The sequence below is a fragment of the Phacochoerus africanus genome, chromosome 1 (genome assembly GCF_016906955.1).
Source record: "Phacochoerus africanus isolate WHEZ1 chromosome 1, ROS_Pafr_v1, whole genome shotgun sequence".
In the NCBI taxonomy this organism is placed as follows: Eukaryota; Metazoa; Chordata; class Mammalia; order Artiodactyla; family Suidae; genus Phacochoerus; species Phacochoerus africanus.
The window spans coordinates 234320370-234333336 of record NC_062544.1 but is presented as its reverse complement, the minus strand read 5'-3'; the positions used below and the strand labels follow the sequence as shown (position 1 = coordinate 234333336).

General features: G+C 36.9%; 1 pseudogene; it reads right to left on the bottom strand.

The window, feature by feature from the left end:
• Positions 1 to 10070: 10070 nt before the first annotated feature.
• On the bottom strand, positions 10071 to 11059 carry LOC125113231 (IST1 homolog; annotated as a pseudogene).
• Positions 11060 to 12967: the final 1908 nt, after the last annotated feature.

Sequence of the window (12967 nt, the reverse complement as noted above, 5' to 3'; positions counted from 1 at the left end):
TGGGCTTTGGGGTCGGACCATCACTGGGGGCAAAACCCTGTTTGTGATTTTGAACTAGTTATCTAGCTTCTCAAGATCTCAATTTCCTTTCAGACATTGCTTTTTATAGTAACTGAGCTGCTATAACACCCTCAACTCAGTGCTTGGGATATTCAAGGTATCTTTGTTTTATTCTGATGCTTGCTGATTAGAAAAACTATCTTTTTAGACAGTAACATGTATCTGAATTTGCTTATTCATGCTGGTGTCTTCCTCATCACCATTTTAGATACACACCTATACCATATGATGTACAATATATGTATATCAAGATACTCTTATGTTTACTATGTATGATTTCATATACATACATAAATATTATGTGTACATATATATATCGAGGGGGCTCTCACTTGTACTATTGCCCTGCACCTGACCATTGTAAGAGAAAGGCTTGGAAAGAGAAGGAAATCCAGCACACATGTAGAGGGGGTGACTCAATCTAGGAGTGAGGGGTACTCTCCTACCTTGTCAGTGAGGAGGCTGTGTGTAGACACTCAGAGGTGGGTAGATGTGGGAGTGGGAGTCTTAGAGAGTTTTACTGATTGCTTCTGCTGTTTTTTTTTTTTTTTCAGTGAAGTGGAAGCAAAGTCGTCTGAGAGTGAAGGTAGGGAAGAAGTTTTTAGATGTTTGAGGTGCAATAGAAGAATGTAAATTCATCACCTAGACAACAGTGAGAAGAAATGACCAGGGTAGAAATAGCAGTTTCTAACCAGCATTACAGCCCTTTTGAAGGTTGTGGTCATGATTTCAAATTGAGACCAGTCAACATGCTGTTACTTTTCTTTCACCATGTTCAGCTGCATGGCTGTGAGTGTGGCATAGGCAGAGAACTTGATTTAACTGGGGAAAATTTAATTTAATCAGGGTTTTGTATGGCCAAGAAAATACAAGAGAGGGGTAAGGAAATGGAGGGTGTGTGCAGTGAAGGTATTATGAATAATTGGCCTTGAATTTAAGCTCTGACAGGAGGGAGAAGAGGACACCACGTGTTATGAAGAAGAATGACAAGGGGGCAGGATCAATGGATCGGAAGCACTGGTAGGGTGGAGGGATAAGGAGTCAGGATTCTACAGGGAGGAAATGGTTGGACAACTTGTGACATCAAACTGAGATTATGGAGGGAGCAATTTTAGGAGTGATGAGATTTAGCCCCTTGGAGAGAGTGGCTGAGATGAAATAGAAGACAGGATAATTGGAGGTTACTGTGCTAGGATGCTATTGTGTTGGAAGGATTGACTTATGTATTAAAATCACTAATATTTATGTCAATAATAGCATGAGAAAGAATTTTATTCATCTAGGACTTAGAGTAAGAAATGAAGGGCAATGACCCAGGATTTGGTAGAGAACTTGCAACAATAAGGGAATGCCATCAATTTAATATAATTCCATAAGATGTGGAGCTTGTAAGATCTAAAGGTACTTCTTGACCTCTTTTGGTGAAAATAAGGAGATCTGGGGAAAAATTAAAAATCATTCTTTATCCTTCCACCCAGAGATGATGGTATTTTAGAACGTGTTTGTCTTAAAGATACTTATCCATATTGAATGGAAAGAGTGGTAGAGTCGGTCACAAAAAAGACCTGTGTGTCTGCTGTCCTCTTTATCTCACTGGAGAAATCAAGGCATCACTAATAATCTGAGGAAAACATTTGTGGAACAATGAGATGGAAGAGGAATTGACAAGAAATTCTAGGCTACTCTCTGCTTCAAAGGCTTAAACATGAGACCTCTAGGAAAGTTCATCCATTTTCTTGGCTCAGGCACAAAAATTATATTCTGAAGCCAATTAGAGCAAATATGTTGTGGGAATTTGGAAATAATGTCCCTAGTTACATGGTTGCTTCCATGTCTTGGCTATTGTAAGTAATCATGCAGTGAACATTGGGCTGCATTATCTTTTCAAATTATGGTTTTCTCTGGATAAAAAAATGTTATTTTTCTGTATGTAATCTTTCTTTTTGGTCAGGAAAGGAACTACTGCTAAGATTGTTCTCTATATATTTGTTTTTCAGAATTGAAAATTATGTGATTTGGTATGGTATTCCTAGTGCTTAATCTTAGGATATGTTGAGCCCCTTGTATCAGTCTATAGTTTTTAACCATATTTCAAAATTTTCAAATAATATTTCTTCACATATTTTTCTATGCCCCTCTCTCCTCACCTCTTGGTTCTGCTGTTTTTTTTTTAATTGGTTCTTTAATTATGTATGTATTAAATCATTTGCAATCAGATCACAGATCAGCTGCTACTGCTTCTTTTTCAGTCTGTTTCTTTATGCTTCATTCAATATATGTTGCTGATATATCTTCAAAACTATATCTAATTTGCTTGTAGGCCTGTTCAGTGAAATTTTCACTTCACACATTGTAGTTCTCATCTTAAGAAATTCTTTTTATTTTATTTTTAATATCTAACATTTCTTTAGTTGTATCCATATTTTTCTTAATTTTTTAAAATTACTTAATGAATTTTATCACATTAATAGGCGTACAGCAACCATCACAACCAAATTTTACAGCATTTGCATCCCTCCACCCCCCAACCTGTCTCATTTGGGAACCATAACTTTTTCAAAGTCTGTGAGTCAGTGTATCTGTTCTGTAAAGAAGTTCATTGTGTCTTTTTTTTTAGATTCCACATGTAAGTGATAGCATTTGATGTTGGCATCTCACTGTCTGACTGACTTCACTTAGTATGATAATTTCTGAGTCCATCCATGTTGCCGCAAATGCCGTTATTTCTTTCCTTTTAATGGCTTAGTAATATTCCATTGTGTATATGTACCACATCTTCTTGATCCACTCCTCTGTCGCTGGACATTTAGGTTGTTTCCATGTCTCGGCTATCACAAATAGTGCTGCAATGAACACTGGAGTACATGTATCTTTTTGAGTCATGGTTTTCTTTGGATAGATGCCCAGGAGTGGGATGGCTGGATCAAATGGTAGTTCTATTTTTAGTTTTCCGAGGCATCTCCATACTGCTTTCCACAGTGGTTGCGCCAATTTACATTCCCACCAACAGTGTAAGAGAGTTCCTTTTTCTCCACACCTTCTCTAGCCCTTATTGTTTGTATTGTTTTTGATGATGGCCATTCTGGCTGGTGTAAGGTGGTACCTCATAGTGGTTTTGATTTGCACTTCTCTAATAATGAGTGGTGAAGATCTTTTCATATGTTTTTTGGCCATGTGTATGTCTTCTTTGGAGAATTGTCTGTTTTGGATCTGCCCATTTTTTGATGTGGTTGTTTGTTTGTTTGTTTTTGATATTGAGCTTAATTTTGGAGATTAATCCCTTGTCCATTGATTCATTTGCAGATATTTTCTCCTCTTCTATGGGTTGTCTTTTCATTTTGTTTAGGGTTTCCTTTGCTGTGCAGAAACTTTTAAGTTTAATGAAGTCCCATTTGTTTATTTTTTTAATTGTCATAACTCTAAGAGGTGAGTAGAAGATATTGCTGTCATTCATGTCAGAGAGTGTTTGGCCTATGTTTTCCTCTCATATTTATAGTATCTGGTTTTATATCTAGGTCTTTAATCCATTTTTAGTTTATTTTTGTTTATGGTGTTAGGAAGCATATTTTTCTTTATACAAATATTATCATATATAAAGTTGTGATGGCTATTGTAATATGCTTTTAAGTTTGTTCTGTCATTTCTGGTGTTTCTGTATCTGATTCCATTGATTGGATTGTCTCCTGGTTCTGAGTTGCATGTTTTTGCTTCTTGGTATATCTAGTAATTTTGAAAGGATGCTGGACATTGTGAAAATTACTGTTGAAGGTCTGGATTTTGTTGCCTAACTAGAAAGACTGCCTAACTAGAAAGACCGCTTTCAGCAAGTAATTATTTACCAATCAGTTTGACCCTTTTTGAGGTCCTTCTTTTAAACTTTGTTAAGGTAGATTTGGAGTTGTTTACACTGCAGGGGTAATACAGCCTTACTGCTAAAGTGTTATTCATCTGGGTCTACACTGAATGACCCGATGATCACTGAGGACTCTCCACTGTGGTTGGAACTCAGGTAACTTCCTACACACTGTGAGTTCTGGGAATCACTCTCCTTACAACTCCCTGGTCATTCTTCATTCTATTTTATGGAGTTTTGCACTATACGTATGAGGCATAGCCCTTAGCAAATGCTCAAGGATAAGCCAATGTAGACTTTTTCTGCATAACTCTCTCCTTTACTGGAACTCTGCCCACAAATTTATTCTACATTGGTCTCCCTTACACTGACCTTCTCAACTCTTTAAGATGTCACATACGGTTGAGATTCTACCTCATTATGTCCCTGGTCTAGAAACTGCCTGTCGCCCAATGTCCAAAAACAGTTGTTTTTCAAACAGTTTTCTGGTTATTTGTTTTCAGAGGTTAAGACTTCTTATGTCTTCATCAGTGGTAAGAAATCAAAAATTTTCTTCTATAGGGATTTCTTGTCTAAATTTTCTTCTAAAGAAATTTCACTATAATGCATTAGATCCATCTTCTAGTTATTCAGTCTTTATTGCTAGATGTTCTGATTAGTCCTTTTTCAAATTTCTATTGTTCCTTTTTCACTTTTATTTAATTTTTTCTTTATCACTATAAATATTACCCATATTTACTTTGTGCTGTTTTCCACATTATATCTTATCAGCTTAAGGATATTATAGTTTCAAGATCTAAATATGCAGGATTTTTCAAAACTTAGCGCTTCGAATTTCCAAAAGATACTTTCTATCTAGAGTCTAGACTGAGACAGGTAAGCTTTCCTTTCAATTCCCTGTGTTTAGGTTCAAACTTCCTAAGAATCTACACTTTGCTGAGTTTTTAGCCTATTGAGATCCAGTTTTATGTAGGAGTCTGTTTTAGCTCCTACTTTGCAAGGGCCTACAGTCCTACCCACTGTCTTTACATGAGCTTTATAAAATTCATCCCTCCATGATTCAGAACAATAACAGCCCCTTGGGCAGCAATGACATAAGATCATATGCATGTTTACCTTAGCTTTCAGTTCACTATTTGTTTGCTGTACCTTGAGATTTTCTTCTCATCCTTGCAAACCCTGTTATGAATTCTAGATTATTTTTACTTTATTGTGCTCTGCATTTCTTCTTACTTTTAGGAGGAAATATTTCAGTTCCACAATCATATTGTGTGATCAAAAATTCTGTATCATTTTATAAATCATCAGCAATGAAAATTGCTTCTTTATGAATCACATATTAAAAAATGAGAGTTGTAATGTTCAAGGAAGGTTTTCTAACTCTTTATCTTTGGAATTATCTATTTTATTTTGGGAGGAATATATTCACTGCCTTTTTTAACTAATAAAATATTTGATTTAAATTGAACATGTGAGAGTGTTCTGTGTTTTTGAATGCCACTGTGCAAATTGAAGAGTAATAAAATGTAATTCCTAGTTTGAAGCAGTGGTTTGTAAACCTGGCTCCATGTCTGAAAAATTTTTAGAGCTTAGTAACAATAATTTGAGATAGTGATTCAGTAAATCTGGGGTTCAGCCATGTATAAATGGAATTAAGTCTTAATCCTACTTCAAACAATATGTCCTGAAACTCCCATAGCCTCAAAAATCTTGTGCCCCACTGTGTCTAAAATGTACTAACCAGCATCCAGCTAGCCCTAGAATTTGTTGATAGCAAAAAAAGAAAAACATAAAATTCTCATTTGAACTGTAACATTTTAATTTAGGACATGCAAACTAATATGTTCCATCCTGCCATCCTATGTGGTAAAGTACAAGTTGGCATCATTTCATTTCTGGAAGGTACAGAAATTTAAAATGATTATCCTCCTGATAACTAGAACTAAATGTCCTGCTTGTTTGTTTTATTCACTTCAGCTTATTTTAAGTGGAGATAGATTTAAGTTCAATATAAACATACTGAGTTATACTTTGTAATTCTTTCATAAATCTTATTATTGGTTTCTAAACTGCTTTATAGTGCTTGAATTTTACTCACAACTTTACATTTTATCTTCCCCCCCCCCCCCAAATATTAACTTCTTGGAGCCTCACACTCCAAATAAATATCCTTCAGTTTTGCCACTGTGTCTAGTGGAGCACCAATACATGAGTACTTCATACACGTTTGATTTTGCTGTCTTTATTTGGTATGTTTTCCCCATAATTTCCAATTCCTTACTTTCCTCTCATTTATTTACTGTTTCTCACTGTACACTTTCTCAGAACTCTAGACAAATGTCAAATCTGGGGAAAACAACACTAATACATTAAAAATAGTAGCCCAGAAGTAAGTGTGTGTTACATGCATGAATGAGTAGTTGGTATTGGATTAACACATTGGTCAATAAACAAGTAAGAGAGAGAGAGAGAATGTGTGTGTGTGTGTGTGTGTGTGTGTATTTAATGATACTGTAGAATATCAGCACAAACCAAAGCAGGAGAATAGAGCAGAAACCAAAACATTGATTGAAATGAGCTGAGGATACTGACATGAGGGCTGCCAAAAGGGTACATTCCCAGAGAAAATGGAGCTGTAAGGAAGAGAGGATAAAAAATTCATGTATTATTTTACTTTAAACTATTGACTGTTAATCTGCATATATAAAGAAAGACTTTACAAAATCAAGAAAATACAGGAGTTCCTGTCGTGGTGCAGTGGTTAACGAATCCGACTAGGAACCATGAGGTTGCGGGTTCGGTCCCTGCCCTTGCTCAGTGGGTTAACGATCCGGCGTTGCCGTGAGCTGTGGTGTAGGTTGCAGACGCACCTCAGATCCCGCGTTGCTGTGGCTCTGGAGTAGGCCAGGGGCTACAGCTCCGATTCGACCCCTAGCCTGGGAACCTCCATATGCCGCAGGAGCAGCCCAAAGAAATAGCAAAAACACACACACACACACAAAAAAAAAATCAAGAAAATACAGTGGCTTGAAGATTTGAATACAGATTTCCATGCTATGAGGGGGACACACAGATAAATATTCAAATCCTGTCAAATTAGAAGGGACAGTAAACACTTAGGCATCCTCTTGAGGCTCTGAAAGATCATATCCTAGGATTAAGAGCAAAACCCAAATAGGCCAGACCTATCAAAGACTGAAACTAACCTTCAAAGGGTAAGTGATCCACCTGAACTTTAAATACTTTTAAAAAACACTTTTAAAGCTTTTTGGAGAAAAAAACATCAAGAGCCTCTACGATTCCCTATCCACAGAGTGTGGCTTCCAATCAGAATTATAAGATAAGCAAAAAACAAAAACGAAACAAAACAAGAAACCAAAATCCTACCTTTATAGAAGGAGTAACAAAGATGATTCAGATCCTTATAGTTTCAGAAATGAATTTTAAAATGAATGCAATTAAAATGTTCAAGAAAATAAAGACATGTATTTGTAATTTAAAAAATACGATTTATAAAAAGTCAGAGAAATTCAGTTTTAAAACAGAAAAACCTAATTTTTATAATTACCAAGACAATAATGACTATATTATTAAAAAACTGATTACGGAAAAAAAATTGAAATAATTTTTAAAAGCTTGATTTATGCAAAGGAAGGCAAGAAAACAAGAAACATATAAACAAAAACATATGAAAACAAGTATCAAGACCATAGACTTAAACTCAAATATGTGAATAATTGAAGTTCTAGACTAAATAATATAATTAAAAACAAAGGTGATCTTTCTAGCTAATAATTTAATTTCCTATAATAACTTATAGGAAATAAACTTTAAATATGTGGAGAAAGAAATATTGAAAGTACAAGTATTGAAAAATGTATCATAAACACATTAATGAAAATAATATAGGTGTGGCTTTACTGTATACGAAAAATAGATTTTAAGAGAAAATATTACCAGAGATGGAGATAATTTCATGATGTTAAGTCATTTCAATAGGAATGTGAAACAGCCCAAATTTATATGCATCTAGTACTATAGTTTCAAAATATGGAAATAAGATATTAAAACAACACCCTGTAATTATCCAGAGATTTTAACAATAAAAATGCATAAATAGAAGATATTGAAAAAAGAGTAACCAACTTGATTTAATTGGCACCAATATTCATAGAATATTGTATTATGCAATTACAGAATAGATAATTTTCAACTGCATGGAATATTTATAAAAATTGGCCATACACTGTCAATCAAAGCAAATATCAACAAGTTTCAAATGATTGAAATAATTCACAGTATGTTGTCTAACTACGCTAGAATTAAACTAGAAGTAAATGAGAAGACAACTACAAAATACCATTTTTCAAAAATTAAGCAATACACCTCTAAAGAACCAATTCCACGCAAGACAAATGAATCCATATGTTCACCAAAATAATGTAAAAGAGTGTTCATAGAAGCTTTCTTCATAATACCCCCAAACAGAAAATAACTCAAATGCCCTTCACTGGGCAAATGAGCAAAATATGATATATCCATAAATAGCAATTAGAACAAACTACTGCAACATGGAACCACATGGATGGATTTCATAGATATGTTATTGACTAAGCCAGACACAAATGAATCATATTGTATGATTTTTTTATGTAAAGTTGAAGGACAGGTAAAAGTTATCAATCAGGATAGAAGTCAGAAGTACTGGTCATTTCTGGAAGAAAATATAGTAGCAATTGGGATGGCACATGACAGAGCATTTGCAGTGAAGGAAAAAATTTTTTCTTTCTTTTTAGGGCTGTACCTGTGGAATATAGAAGTTGTGCTAGGCTAGGGGTTGAATTGGAGCTGCAGCTGCCAGCCTGCACCGCAGCCACAGAAATGCCAGATCTGAGCTGCAGCTGCTAACTTCACCACAGCTTGGAGCAAGGCAGGATGAGCAACCACTGAATAAGACTAGGAATTGAACCCACATCCTCATGGACACTAGTTGCATTTTTTTCTTTTTTCCAGAATTTTTAACTTTATTAGCACTATTGTGATGTGAGATACAAATCAATCAAAAACATTAAAGAAAAGTTGCCTGAAACAAGTATGTACAGATATACCACACAGAAGCCAAAGTCATATTTTCCAATCCCAAAGCCATCCCAGTGGGGAAAGATGGCTTTACCTGGTGGCCATCCATCGAAGTAAGCAGCAGACACCTACAGCTGCACGGGCACCAACATTTATCTGAGATGAATTTTGAAAGTTTCTCTTAATCATAACATTTTCAAATGAAAACAGTAACTCTACTTCCCCTCTAGGCTTTCCACCTCACTAATCAAGAAACTTGAATATTTCTTTAAGGCTACTGGAAGCCCATCTTAGCTTTGAATGGTGACTTTTGCCCATTATATGACCTGTCCTTCCCTGGCCAGTAATGCAGTCCAACAGAACATGCGATGGGGGAAAACAGGAATTTATACAGTATTGCTATCTATGAAACTGGGAAACACAGCACTCAAAGCAATAAAGCAAAAGGCCACAGAGGGCTTCCTGAGACTATAGTAGACTAAGAGGCCTTTAACTTTCCAAATAAACTTTTCAACTGGATCCAGGTGGAACAAACAGTGCCCTGCAGCAAGGAGTAGTATGTATGTCAATGAAAAGATCCAGCTTCCAAGAACTGTCACAGTGACTTCCTGAGTGAGAAAGTACACACGTTGGCCTTGAATCTCACTCACCACAAATCCCTCTGTACAGAAGCATTTGTTTCTAAGTCTTGAACCTCAGCGTAGGACTGAGATACTTTCTGAAGTACTCTCATCCACTGTCCAACAATCTTTGACAGCTCTCCCCATTATGCTTTCACCTTCTCACTCTACTGTGCAGGAACAGTGGCATGGGCAAAGAGAATTTTACGGGAAATGGACAAGCACAGCTGCCAGGAGCCAGCTGCTCTAACCTCAGTGTTTCCAAATGTCAGTCTCTCAGGAGTGATAGAAAACTGGAAAGCAGCAGAGTTTGTTTGGTAGAGTAGAAAGAGAGCCCGGAGGAAGAGAGTGCTCAGTGATGGTTAACAGATGAAACAATTTCATGGAGAATGTATATTATAAGGAGAAACTGCTTAGTCTCAACTCCCAGAACTTGGACATCATCTGGTTTAGGAGTCCTATGTTTTCTTTTTCAACTCTTCAAATCTCCAGAAAAGATCATCATAGTCAATGTCCTCAGATGCTGAGGTGTTGGCACCAGCAGATGTAGTTGGTAGTATGTCTGGCACAGATGATAGTTTTGGCAGAGTTGTCATAGGTATCCGTGGGTCTGGAAGGGAGCTTTTCAGAAGCTTCTGGCTTGGGTACAGGACCAATGATTTGTGAAGATACATTCTTATCAGCTTTAATGTCATCAACTAGTTGCTTTGGAAGTGGGTATGACAAAGGAGTACTTGGAGATGGCATAGGCATTGGCACTGTTAAATCAGGTCCACTAACTGGTGCTGTGAACCCAACTCTACCTCCTACTGCAGAGCCCCCTTTTTCACATCATCAGTGAATCTAACATCAATAAGATGTCTGTACCCTAGGGGGAGCTTCTGCCATGACCATAGAGTCAGTCTCATAGGGTACATTGTAGTTCTTGGCAATTTCAATCAGGTATCTCTCCACCTGCATTTTGGGTGGGGCTTCCACATTCAGTTTGTGCATTAGCCTGTCATTCACAGTTCCAATCTGGTTGGTCCTATATAACTTGCCGTATTCCTTGCTGTACTTAGCACAAAGTTGATCAGCAACTATTTTCAACTCAGCCACCTCTGACTGGAGGTGAGGAGCAGCCCAAATCACCATAGACACAGATTCAGCCAAACTAGAATCTATCTCCTTCATAGACTGGATGAGGACAAACTGAGCCAGCAGCAGCAGCTCACAGTACAGCTCCAGGATCTCCATGGCTTCCACAAGATAGTCTTCTCGAATAAGGTGCTCCATTCGAATTCAAGTTTGTTCATCTTTCCCAAGAGCCAGATAGTCAGCAATATCTTTCCTTGATCTCTGTGCCAGTTCCATTTTTTTTCTCCAGTAGTTTAAGATGGTTTATGACTAATCTCAAATTGAATAGAAAATGCTCAGCTTTAAATCCAGAGTCCGGCATGCTGCACTATTCCTCCCCAAATCCAGATGTGAAAATGGCCTAGATGCAACTTCAGAATCCAGGCTTAGCATCCAGAATGGCCACTGCCTTGGCCACTAGTCGAGTTCTTCACCTCCTTAGCCACAACGGGAACTCCCAAGGAAAAAATTTTACATTGTCTTCTAGGAGGGGGTCACACAGATGTGAGTATGTGTGTAAATTTGAGTGTAAGCATTTGTATAAACATATACCTTCTGTTATAGTCTGAATTGTGTCCCTTCAGATATTCATATATTGCGATCTTAACCCCCAGTACATCATAATGTGACTGAAATTGGGGATAGGATCTTTAAGGAGGTGATTATAGTTGTATGAGGTCATGTGAATGCGCCTTAATCCATTCTAACCAATATTTTTATTAGAAGAGGAAGTTTGGACACATAAAGAGATACCAGGGTAATGTGTACACAGAGGGAAGACCCTGTGAAGAAGCAGCAAGAGGTGGTCATTTACAAACCCAGGAGAGAGGCCTTAGGAGAAACCAACCTAGATTGTACCTTGGTGTTGGAGTTCCACCCTCCAGAATTGTGAGAAACAGAATTTTTGTTGTTCAAACCACTGCAGTGTGTGGTATTTTGTTATAGCAACCTGGAAAACTATACAACCTCCAAAATAAAAAAAAAAATTAGCTAATGTTTTGTGTTTACTATATGATCACTTACATATTTACTTTACAGATAATATTTAGAAAAAATGAGTAATTTATCAAAAATCTTGAAGGTAGTAGGATGCAGCCCAGTGATTTGACTGTGCTACCTGACTCCAAAATCTTTAATTCCTAGATTATATGTTTAATTTCTAGATTGTACTCCTAGATTATAATATGAAGTTTCTTTTAAGGTAGATAGTAGACAAGCAGTGCTTCTGCAGACATATCCAGGAATGTTCTTGGACCTGGGTACTAAGAAAGAGAAAATTCCAGAGTATGAGGGATTGCCAAAAAAGAGTAGAGTCAAAAGAACCCCTAACATTGAGACTGTGGGTGAGGTTACATACCCTGAAAGCACCCATCCTCTGTGTTAAGTGCCAGCAATAGCAAAGAGGCTGTTCATACTTGCAAGTAGATCCTTGGTTCATTCCATTCTATCGTGTTATGAATGTTTCCCACAATATCCCCAGTACTCCCAACTCTTTGAAGTAAGTACTGTCTCATTTCCATTATCTTCTATGATATGGGACACTGGGTAGACACTCAGTGAAATGTGTCGAATTAAATGGAAGGTACTGATAGATCTTCCTAAATAACCTTGCTCTAATGTATGCTTTTTCCTTGAAACTAGCCCTATTCTCCTCTGGAATCTCTAATGATGGAAAATGAATTGCAGGCTCACATCCTACTTCCCCAGTTCTGATAAGTTTAATTTATTAATGCTCATCAAATATGCTCAGTCTACCCAATGTGCCTGTTGAAAATAAAATGTGATTCAGTAGTGAATATTTGGTGCCCTATTTTCTTTATCCTTTTAATATCTCTATCCTTCTCTGGAGCTTTGTTTTATCTCCTAGTCTCATATTCCCTTGCTCCCTTCCTCTCTATGCAGTTGTTTCCTTGTCTTTTTCTTCCATTTCTTCTGATTTACTCTCTTTGAGGGGGGAGACTGTCACTGGTTCAGCAGCCAGAGATTGATAAAACATTTTGTTCTTGCACTGTACTTTCTGCGTCAAGATGGCAGGCACAGCAGGCTGTCATGATTTTAATACTGACTAATTTGTTGTGTGCCAACTAATATGGGGGGGGAGGGGTGCCTCAAGTAAGGATGTGCCTATCTCTCAAAAAATGCCTCCTTCACTCACTTTAAAGGTTGAATCACTAACCATACATGTGCACACTCATTCACAGTGGTCAGAGTAATGTAGCTTTCATGATATTATTAATTG